The following is an 11,098-nucleotide window of genomic DNA, read 5'->3' on the forward strand; positions in this document are numbered from 1 at the left end:
ATCGATGGAGAAGGAGCAGGAGGCGGAGAAGGACCAGGAGGGGGAGAAGGTGCAGGAGGAGGAGAAGGAGCAGGAGTGGACAAGGCGCAAGATGAGCAGAAGGAGCAGGAGGTCGAGAAGGAAACGGAGGTGGAGAAGGAGCAGGAGGGGGAGAAGAGGTAGGAGGTGGAGAAGGAGCAGGAGGAGGAGAAGGAGCAGGACGAGGAGAAGGAGCAGGAGTGCAGAAGTAGCAGGTGAAGAAGAAAGACCAGGAGGTGGAGAAGGCTCAAGAAGAGGAGAAGGAGCAGGAGGGCGAGAAGGAGCTGGAGGGCGAGAAGGAGCAGGAGGGCGAGATGGAGCAGGAGGTGGACAAGGAGCAGGAGGTGGACAAGGAGCAGGAGGAGGAGAAGGACGTGGATGAGGAGAAGGAGGTGGAGAAGGAGCAGGAGGAGGAGGAGGAACAGGAAGTGGAGAAGATGCAATCGGTGGTGAATGAGCAGGCGGCGGAGAAGGACCAGGAGGGGGAGTAGATGAAGGAGTTGGAGAAGAAGCAGGAGGAGGAGGAGTAGCAGGAGGTAGAGAAGCAGCATGAGTTGGAGAAGGAGCAGGAGGTAAAGAAGGAGCAGGAGGGAGACAATGAGCGGGAGGTGGAGAAGGAGCAGGAGGAGGAGAAGGAGGAGAAGAAGTAGCAGGAGGTGGTGAATGAGCAGGAGTGGAGAAGGAGCAGCAAGTGGAGAAGGAGCAGGAGGTGGAGAAGGAGCAGGAGGAGGAGAAGGAGCAGGAGTGCAGAAGGAGCAGGTGAAGAAGAAAGAGCAGGAGGTGGAGAAGGCGCAAGAAGAGGAGAAGGAGCAGGAGGACGAGAAGGAGCATGAGGGGGAGTAGAAGCAGGAGGGCGAGAAGGAGCAGGAGGGCGAGAAGGAGCTGGAGGGCGAGAAGGAGCAGGAGGGCGAGATGGAGCAGGAGGTGGACAAGGAGCAGGAGGTGGACAAGGAGCAGGAGGAGGAGAAGGACGTGGACGAGGAGAAGGAGGTGGAGAAGGAGCAGGAGGAGGAGGAGGAACAGGAAGTGCAGAAGATGCAATCGGTGGAGAAGGAGCAGGAGGCGGAGAAGGACCAGGAGGGGGAGTAGATGAAGGAGTTGGAGAAGAAGCAGGAGGAGGAGTAGGAGCAGGAGGTGGAGAAGGAGCAGGAGGAGGAGAAGGTGCAGGAGGAGGAGAAGGAGCAGGAGTGGAGATGGAGCAGGAGAAGAAGATGGAGCAGGAGGAGGAGAAGGAGCAGGAGGAGGAGAAGGTGCAGGAGGAGGAGAAGGAGCAGGAGTGGAGAAGGAGCAGGAGAAGAAGATGGAGCAGGAGGAGGAGTAGTAGCAGGAGGAGGAGAAGGAACAGGAGGTGGACAAGGCGCAAGATGAGCAGAAGGAGCAGGAGGTCGAGAAGGAAACGGAGGTGGAGAAGGAGCAGGAGGGGGAGAAGGAGTAGGAGGAGGAGGAGAAGGAGCAGGAGTTGGAGAAGGAGCAGGAGGTGGAGTAGGAGCAGGAGATGGAGAACGAGCAGGAGGTGGAGAAGGAACAGGGGAGCGAGAAGGAGCAGGAGGGCGAGAAGGAGCAGGAGGGCGAGAAGGAGCAAGAGGGCGATCAGGAGCAGGAGGGCGAGAAGGAGCAGGACGTGGACAAGGAGCAGGAGATGGACAAGGAGCAGGAGGTGGACAAGGAGCAGTAGGTGGACAAGAATCAGGAGATGGACACGGAGGAGGAGGTGGACAAGAAGCAGGAGGTGTACAAGGAGCAGGAGGTGGACAGGGAGCAGGAGGTGTAGAAGGAGGATGAGGTTGAGAAGGAGGTGAACAAGGAGCAGGAGGTGGACAAGGAGCAGGAGGTGGACACGGAGCAGGAGGAGGAGAAGGAGGTGGAGGAGTAGAAGGAGGTGGAGAAGGAGCAGGAGGAGGAGAACGAACAGGAGGACGAGAAGGAGCAGGATGCGCAGAAAGAGCAGGAGTTGGAGAAGATGCTGGAAGAGGAGCAGGAGCAGGAGGAGAAGAAGGAGCAGGAGGTGGAGAAGGAGCAGGAGGTGGAGAAGGAGCAGGAGGAGGAGAAGGAGCAGGAGTGGAGCATGAGCAGGAGAAGAAGATGAAGCAGGAGGAGGAGTAGGAGCAGGAGGATGAGAAGGAGCAGGAGGTGGACAAGGCGCAACATGAGCAGAAGGAGCAGTAGGCGGAGAAGGACCAGGAGGAGGAGCAGGAGAAGGAGTTGGAGAAGAAGCAGGAGGAGGTGCAGGAGCAGGAGGAGAAGAAAGGGCAGGAGGTGGAGAAGGAGCAGGAGGTGGAGACGGAGCAGGAGGTGGACAAGGAGCAGGAGGTGGACAAGGAGCAGGAGAGGGACAAGGAGCAGGAGGAGTAGAAGGACGTGGACGAGGAGAAGGAGGTGGAGAAGGAGCAGGAGGAGGAGGAGGAACAGGAAGTGCAGAAGATGCAATCGGTGGAGAAGGAGCAGGAGGCGGAGAAGGACCAGGAGGGGGAGTAGATGAAGGAGTTGGAGAAGAAGCAGGAGGAGGAGGTGGAGAAGGAGCAGGAGGTGGAGAAGGAGCAGGAGGAGGAGAAGGAGCAGGAGTGGAGCATGAGCAGGAGAAGAAGATGAAGCAGGAGGAGCAGTAGGAGCAGGAGGATGAGAAGGAGCAGGGGGTGGAGAAGGAGCAGGAGGTGGAGAAGGAGCAGGAGGAGGAGCAGAGCAGGAGGAGGAGAAGAAGTCCGAGGTGGAGATGGAGCAGGAGTGGAGAAGGAGCAGGAGAAGAAGAAGGAGCAGGAGGAGGAGCAGGAGTAGGAGGAGGAGTAGTAGCAGGAGGAGGTAAAGGAGCAGTAGGAGGAAAAGGAGCAGGAGTGGAGAAGGAGCAGGAGAAGATGAAGAGGCAGGAGGAGGAGTAGGAGCAGGAGGAGGGGAAGGAACAGGAGGTGGAGACGGCGCAAGATAAGAAGCAGCAGGAGGTGGAGAAGGAGCAGGAGGTGGAGAAGGAGCTGGAGAAGGAGAAGGAGCAGGAGGTTGAGAACGAGCAGGAGGTGGAGACGGAGCAGGAGGAGGAGAAGGAGCAGGAGGGAGACAAGGAGCAGGAGGAAGACAAGGAGCAGGAGGTGGAGAAGGAGCAGGAGGTGGAGAAGGCGCAAGATGAGAAGCAGCTGGAGGTGGAGAAGGAGCAGGAGGTTGAGAACGAGCAGGAGGTGGAGACGGAGCAGGAGGGAGATAAGGAGCAGGAGGAAGACAAGGAGCAGGAGGTGGAAAAGGACCATGAGGAGGAGAAGGAGCAGGCGGAGAAGAAAGAACAGGAGAAGGAGAAGGAGCAGGAGATGGAGAAGGAGCAGGAGGAGGAGCAGAGCAGGAGGAGGAGACGAAGTCGGAGGTGGAGATGGAGCAGGAGTGGAGAAGGAGCAGGAGAAGAAGAAGGAGCAGGAGGAGGAGCAGGAGCAGGAGTGGAAAAGGAGCAGGAGAAGAACAAGGAGCAGGAGGAGGAGCAGGAGCAGGAGGAGGAGTAGTAGCAGGAGGTAGAGAAGCAGCATGAGTTGGAGAAGGAGCAGGAGGTGAAGAAGGAGCAGGAGGGAGACAAGGAGCGGGAGGTGGAGAAGGAGCAGGAGGAGGAGAAGGAGCAGCAAGTGGAGAAAGAGCTGGAGGTGGAGAAGGAGCAGGAGGACGAGAAGGAGCATGTGGGGGAGAAGAAGCAGGAGGGCGAGAAGGACGTGGACGAGGATAAGGAGGTGGTGAAAGAGCAGGAGGAGGAGGAGGAACAGGAAGTGGAGAAGATGCAATCGGTGGAGAAGAAGCAGGAGGCGGAGAAGGACCAGGAGTGGGAGTAGGTGAAGGAGTTGGAGAAGAAGCAGGAGGAGGAGAAGGAGCAGGAGGAGGAGAAGGTGCAGGAGGAGGAGAAGGAGCAGGAGTGGCGAAGGAGCAGGAGGTGGAGAAGGAGCAGGAGGAGGAGAAGGAGGAGAAGAAGTAGCAGGAGGTGGTGAATGAGCAGGAGTGGAGAAGGAGCAGCAAGTGGAGAAGGAGCAGGAGGTGGAGAAGGAGCAGGAGGACGAGAAGGAGCATGTGGGGGAGAAGAAGCAGGAGGGCGAGAAGGACGTGGACGAGGATAAGGAGGTGGTGAAAGAGCAGGAGGAGGAGGAGGAACAGGAAGTGGAGAAGATGCAATCGGTGGAGAAGAAGCAGGAGGCGGAGAAGGACCAGGAGTGGGAGTAGGTGAAGGAGTTGGAGAAGAAGCAGGAGGAGGAGAAGGAGCAGGAGGAGGAGAAGGTGCAGGAGGAGGAGAAGGAGCAGGAGTGGCGAAGGAGCAGGAGGTGGAGAAGGAGTAGGAGTTCGAGAAGGAGCAGGAGGTGGAGGAGGAGCAGGAGGTGGAGAAGCAGAAGGAGTTGGAGAATAAGCAGGAGGAGGAGCTTGAGCAGGAGTGGGAGAAGGAGTTGGAGATGGAGCATGATCACGTTGAGCAGGAGGTGGAAATGGAGCAGGAGGTGGAGGAGGAGGAGTAGGAGCAGGAGGTGAAGAAGGAGCTGGAGGAGGAGAAGGAGCAGGAGGAGGAGAAGGAGCAGGAGGAAGTTGAGCAGGAATTGGAGAAGGAGCAGGATTTGGAGAAGGAGCAGAAGGAAGAGAACAAGCAGGAGGTGGCGAAGGAGCTGGAGGAGGAGAAGGAGCAGGAGGAGGAGGTGGATCAGGAGGAGGTGTTGCAGGAGGAGGAGGTGGAGCTGGAGGTGGAGAAGGAGCAGGTGGAGGAGGTGGAGCAGGTGGAGGATGTTGATCAGGAGTAGTAGAAGGAGCAGGAGGTGGAGAAGGAGCAGGAGGTGGAGAAGGAGAAGGAGTTGGAGAATAAGCAGGAGGTGGAGAAGGAGAAGGAGTTGGAGAATACGCAGGAGGAGCTTGAGCAGGAGTGGGAGAAGGAGTTGGAGATGGAGCAGGATGAGGTTGAGCAGGAGATGGAGAAGGAGCAGGAGGTGGAGAATGAGCCGGACGTAGAGAAGGAGCCGAGGGTGGAGAAGGAGCCGGAGATGGAGATGGAGCCGGAGGTGGACAGGGGGCTGGAGGAGAAGAAGGAGATGAAGGAGGAGAAGGAACAGGAGGAAGAGAAGTAACAGGAGGAGGAGAAGGAGCACGAGGTGGAGCAGTCGGTGAAGAAGGGGCAGGTGGAGGAGGTGGAGCAGGAAGTGGAGAATGAGCAGGAGGAGGTGAAGGAGCAGGAGGTGGAGAAGGAGCAGGAGGTGGAGAAGGAGAAGGAGTTGGATAATAAGCAGGAGGTGGAGAAGGAGAAGGAGTTGGAGAATAAGCAGGAGGAGGAGCTTGAACAGGAGTGGGAGAAGGAGTTCGAGATGGAGCAGGATGAGGTTGAGCAGGAGATGGAGAAGGAGCAGGAGGTTGAGAATGAGCCGGACGTAGAGAAGGAGCCGAGGGTGGAGAAGGAGCCGGAGATGGAGATGGAGCCGGAGGTGGAGAGGGGGCAGGAGGAGAAGAAGGAGCTGAAGGAGGAGAAGGAACAGGAAGAAGAGAAGTAACAGGAGGAGGAGAAGGAGCACGAGGTGGAGCAGTAGGTGAAGAAGGGGCAGGAGGAGGAGGTGGAGCAGGAGGAGGAGGTGGAGCAGGAGGTGGAGAAGGAGCAGGGGGAGGAGGTGGAGCAGGAGGAGGATATTGATCAGGAGGAGTAGAAGGAGCAGGAGGAGGTTGAGCAGGAGGTGGAAATGGAGCAGGAGGTGGAGGAGGAGGAGCAGGAGCAGGAGGTGAAGAAGGAGCAGGAGGAGGTGAAGTAGCAGGAGGAGGAGAAGGAGCAGGAGGGGGAGAAGGAGCAGGAGGAGAAGAAGGAGCAGGAGGTGGAGAAGGAGCAGGAGGAGGAGAAGGAGCAGGAGGGGGAGCAGGAGCAGGAAGAGGAGAAGGAGCAGGAGGGGGAGAAGGAGCAGGAGGGGGAGAAGGTTGCAGGAGGAGGAGAAGGAGCAGGAGGAGGAGAAGGAGCTGCAGGTGGACAAGGTGCAGGACGTGGACAAGGTGCAGGAGGTGAACAAGGAGCAGGAGCTTGAAAAGGATCAGGAGGTTGACAAGGAGCAGGAGGAGGAGAAGGAGGTGGAGAAGGTGTTGGAGAAGGAGCGGGAGTTGGAGAATACGCAATCGGTGGAGAAGGAGCAGGAGGCAGAGAAGGACCAGGACGGGGAGCAGGAGCACTCGGCGGAGAAAGAGAAGGATTAGCAGAAGGAGCAGCAGTTGGAGAAGAAGCAGGAGTATGAGGTTGAGCAGGAGTACGAGAAGGAGCAGGAGGAGGTTGAGCAGGTGATGGAGAAGGAGCATGAGGTGGAGAAGGAGCCGCAGGTGGAGAAGGAGCCGGAGGTGGAGAAGGAGCAGGAGGAGGAGAAGGAGCAGGAGGTGGAGAAGGAGCAGGAGGTGGAGAAGGAGCAGGAGGAAGAGAAGTAGCAGGATGTGCAGAAGAAGCAGGAGGGGGACAAGGAGCAGGAGGGGGACATGGAGCAGGAGGCGGAGAAGGAGCATGAGTGGGAGCAGGAGCACGAGGCAGAGAAAGAGCAGGAGGAGGAGAAGGAGCAGGAGGTGGAGAAGGAGCAGGAAGTGGAGAAGGAGAAGGAGTTGGAGAATAAGCAGGAGGTGGAGAAGGAGAAGGAGTTGGAGAATAAGCAGGAGGAGGAGCTTGAGCAGGAGTGGGAGAAGGAGTTGGAGATGGAGCAGGATGAGGTTGATCAGGAGATGGAGAAGGAGCAGGATGTGCAGGTCGATCAGGAGGAGGAGCTGTTGCAGGAGGAGGAGGTGGACCTGGAGGTGGAAAAGGAGCAGGTGGAGGAGGTGGAGCAGGAGGAGGATGTTGATCAGGAGGAGTAGAAGGAGCAGGAGGAGCTTGAGCAGGAGGTAGAAATGGAGCAGGAGGTGGAGGAGGAGGAGGAGGAGCAGGAGGTGAAGAAGGAGCAGGAGGAGGAGACGTAGCAGGAGTAGGAGAAGGAGCAGGAGGGGTAGAAGGAGCAGGAGGAGGAGAAGGAGCAGGAGGTGGAGAAGGAGCAGGAGGAGGAGAAGGAGCTGGAGGAGGAGAAGGAGCAGGAGGAGGAGAAGGAGCAGGAGGGGGAGAAGGAGCAGGCGGGGGAGAAGGAGCATGAGGAGGAGGATGAGCAGGAGGAGGAGAAGGAGCAGGAGGGGAGCAGGAGCACAAGGCGGAGAAAGAGCAGGAGGAGGAGAAGGAGCCGGAGGTGGAGAAGGATCCGGAGGTGGAGAAGGAGCAGGAGGAGGAGAAGGAGCAGGAGGTGGAGAAGGAGCAGGAGGTGGAGAAGGAGCAGGAGGAGGAGAAGGAGCTGGAGGAGGAGAAGCAGCAGGATGAGGTGGAGCAGCAGGAGGAGGTGGAGCAGGAGGAGGAGGTTGAGCAGGAGGAGGTGAAGGAGCAGCAGGAGGTTGAGCAGGAGGTAGAGTAGGAGGAGGAGATGGAGCAGGGGGAGGATGAGCAGGAGGTGGAGAAGGAGTCGGAGGAGGAGGTGGATCAGGAGGAGGAGGTGCTGCAGGAGGAGGAGGTGGAGAAGGCGCAGGTGGAGGAGTTGGAGCAGGAGGAGGATGTTGATCAGGAGGAGTAGAAGGAGCAGGAGGAGGTTGAGCAGGAGGTGGAAATGGAGCAGGAGGTGGTGGAGGAGGAGGAGGAGCAGGAGGTGAAGAAGGAGCAGGAGTAGAAGTAGCAGGAGGAGGAGAAGGAGCAGGAGGTGGAGAAGGAGCAGGAGGAGGAGAAGGAGCAGGAGGTGGAGAAGGAGCAGGAGCAGGAGGAGGAGAAGGAGCTGGAGGAGGAGAAAGAGCAGGTGGAGGAGAAGGAGCAAGAGGGGGAGAAGGAGCAGGAGGATGAGAAGGAGCAAGAGGAGGAGAAGGAGCAGGAGGATGAGAAGAAGCTGGAGGTGGACAAGGTGCAGGAGGTGGACAAGGTGCAGGAGGTGGACAAGGAGCAGGAGGTTGAAAAGGATCAGGAGGTTGACAAGGAGCAGGAGCAGGAGATTGAGGTGGAGAAGGTGTTGGAGAAGGAGCGGGAGTTGGAGAATACGCAATCGGTGGAGAAGGAGCAGGAGGCGGAGAAGGACCAGGACGGGGAGCAGGAGCACTCGGCGGAGAAAGAGAATGATTAGCAGAAGGAGCAGCAGTTGGAGAAGAAGCAGGAGTATGAGGTTGAGCAGGAGTACGAGACGGAGCAGGAGGAGGTTGAGCAGGTGTTGGAGAAGGAGCATGAGGTGGAGAAGGAGCCGCAGATGGAGAAGGAGCCGGAGGTGGAGAAGGAGCAGGAGGAGGAGAAGGAGCAGGAGGTGGAGAAGGAGCAGGAGGTGGAGAAGGAGCAGGAGGAAGAGAAGTAGCAGGATGTGCAGATGAAGCAGGAGGGGGACAAGGAGCAGGAGCGGGACATGGAGCAGGAGGCGGAGAAGGAGCATGAGGGGGAGCAGGAGCACGAGGCGGAGAATGAGCAGGAGGAGGAGAAGGAGCAGGAGGTGGAGAAGGAGCAGGAGGTGGAGAAGGAGAAGGAGTTGGAGAATAAGCAGGAGGTGGAGAAGGAGAAGGAGTTGGAGAATACGCAGGAGGAGCTTGAGCAGGAGTGGGAGAAGGAGTTGGAGATGGAGCAGGATGAGGTTGAGCAGGAGATGGAGAAGGAGCAGGAGGTGGAGAATGAGCCGGACGTAGAGAAGGAGCCGAGGGTGGAGAAGGAGCCGGAGATGGAGATGGAGCCGGAGGTGGACAGGGGGCTGGAGGAGAAGAAGGAGATGAAGGAGGAGAAGGAACAGGAGGAAGAGAAGTAACAGGAGGAGGAGAAGGACCACGAGGTGGAGCAGTCGGTGAAGAAGGGGCAGGTGGAGGAGGTGGAGCAGGAAGTGGAGAATGAGCAGGAGGAGGTGAAGGAGCAGGAGGTGGAGAAGGAGCAGGAGGTGGAGAAGGAGAAGGAGTTGGAGAATAAGCAGGAGGTGGAGAAGGAGAAGGAGTTGGAGAATAAGCAGGAGGAGGAGCTTGAGCAGGAGTGGGAGAAGGAGTTCGAGATGGAGCAGGATGAGGTTGAGCAGGAGATGGAGAAGGAGCAGGAGGTTGAGAATGAGCCGGACGTAGAGAAGGAGCCGAGGGTGGAGAAGGAGCCGGAGATGGAGATGGAGCCGGAGGTGGAGAGGGGGCAGGAGGAGAAGAAGGAGCTGAAGGAGGAGAAGGAACAGGAAGAAGAGAAGTAACAGGAGGAGGAGAAGGAGCACGAGGTGGAGCAGTAGGTGAAGAAGGGGCAGGAGGAGGAGGTGGAGCAGGAGGAGGAGGTGGAGCAGGAGGTGGAGAAGGAGCAGGGGGAGGAGGTGGAGCAGGAGGAGGATATTGATCAGGAGGAGTAGAAGGAGCAGGAGGAGGTTGAGCAGGAGGTGGAAATGGAGCAGGAGGTGGAGGAGGAGGAGCAGGAGCAGGAGGTGAAGAAGGAGCAGGAGGAGGTGAAGTAGCAGGAGGAGGAGAAGGAGCAGGAGGGGGAGAAGGAGCAGGAGGAGAAGAAGGAGCAGGAGGTGGAGAAGGAGCAGGAGGAGGAGAAGGAGCAGGAGGGGGAGCAGGAGCAGGAAGAGGAGAAGGAGCAGGAGGGGGAGAAGGAGCAGGAGGGGGAGAAGGTTGCAGGAGGAGGAGAAGGAGCAGGAGGAGGAGAAGGAGCTGCAGGTGGACAAGGTGCAGGAGGTGGACAAGGTGCAGGAGGTGAACAAGGAGCAGGAGCTTGAAAAGGATCAGGAGGTTGACAAGGAGCAGGAGGAGGAGAAGGAGGTGGAGAAGGTGTTGGAGAAGGAGCGGGAGTTGGAGAATACGCAATCGGTGGAGAAGGAGCAGGAGGCGGAGAAGGACCAGGACGGGGAGCAGGAGCACTCGGCGGAGAAAGAGAAGGATTAGCAGAAGGAGCAGCAGTTGGAGAAGAAGCAGGAGTATGAGGTTGAGCAGTAGTACGAGAAGGAGCAGGAGGAGGTTGAGCAGGTGATGGAGAAGGAGCATGAGGTGGAGAAGGAGCCGCAGGTGGAGAAGGAGCCGGAGGTGGAGAAGGAGCAGGAGGAGGAGAAGGAGCAGGAGGTGGAGAAGGAGCAGGAGGTGGAGAAGGAGCAGGAGGAAGAGAAGTAGCAGGATGTGCAGAAGAAGCAGGAGGGGGACAAGGAGCAGGAGGGGGACATGGAGCAGGAGGCGGAGAAGGAGCATGAGTGGGAGCAGGAGCACGAGGCAGAGAAAGAGCAGGAGGAGGAGAAGGAGCAGGAGGTGGAGAAGGAGCAGGAAGTGGAGAAGGAGAAGGAGTTGGAGAATAAGCAGGAGGTGGAGAAGGAGAAGGAGTTGGAGAATAAGCAGGAGGAGGAGCTTGAGCAGGAGTGGGAGAAGGAGTTGGAGATGGAGCAGGATGAGGTTGATCAGGAGATGGAGAAGGAGCAGGATGTGCAGGTCGATCAGGAGGCGGAGCTGTTGCAGGAGGAGGAGGTGGACCTGGAGGTGGAGAAGGAGCAGGTGGAGGAGGTGGAGCAGGAGGAGGATGTTGATCAGGAGGAGTAGAAGGAGCAGGAGGAGCTTGAGCAGGAGGTGGAAATGGAGCAGGAGGTGGAGGAGGAGGAGGAGGAGCAGGAGGTGAAGAAGGAGCAGGAGGAGGAGACGTAGCAGGAGTAGGAGAAGGAGCAGGAGGGGTAGAAGGAGCAGGAGGAGGAGAAGGAGCAGGAGGTGGAGAAGGAGCAGGAGGAGGAGAAGGAGCTGGAGGAGGAGAAGGAGCAGGAGGAGGAGAAGGAGCAGGAGGGGGAGAAGGAGCAGGCGGGGGAGAAGGAGCATGAGGAGGAGGATGAGCAGGAGGAGGAGAAGGAGCAGGAGGGGAGCAGGAGCACAAGGCGGAGAAAGAGCAGGAGGAGGAGAAGGAGCAGGAGGTGGAGAAGGTGCAGGCGGTGCAGAAGGAGCAGGAGGAGGAGAAGGAGCAGGAGGTGGAGAAGGAGCAGGAGGTGGAGAAGGAGCAGGAGGAAGAGAAGTAGTAGGATGTGCAGAAGAAGCAGGAGGGGGACAAGGAGCAGGAGGGGTACATGGAGCAGGAGGCGGAGAAGGAGCAGGAGGGGGAGAAGGAGATGGAGTTGGAGAATAAGCAGGAGGAGGAGCTTGAGCAGGAGTGAGAGAAGGAGTAGGAGATGGA

Source organism: Heptranchias perlo, unplaced genomic scaffold (assembly GCF_035084215.1).
Source record: "Heptranchias perlo isolate sHepPer1 unplaced genomic scaffold, sHepPer1.hap1 HAP1_SCAFFOLD_76, whole genome shotgun sequence".
Taxonomy (NCBI): Eukaryota; Metazoa; Chordata; class Chondrichthyes; order Hexanchiformes; family Hexanchidae; genus Heptranchias; species Heptranchias perlo.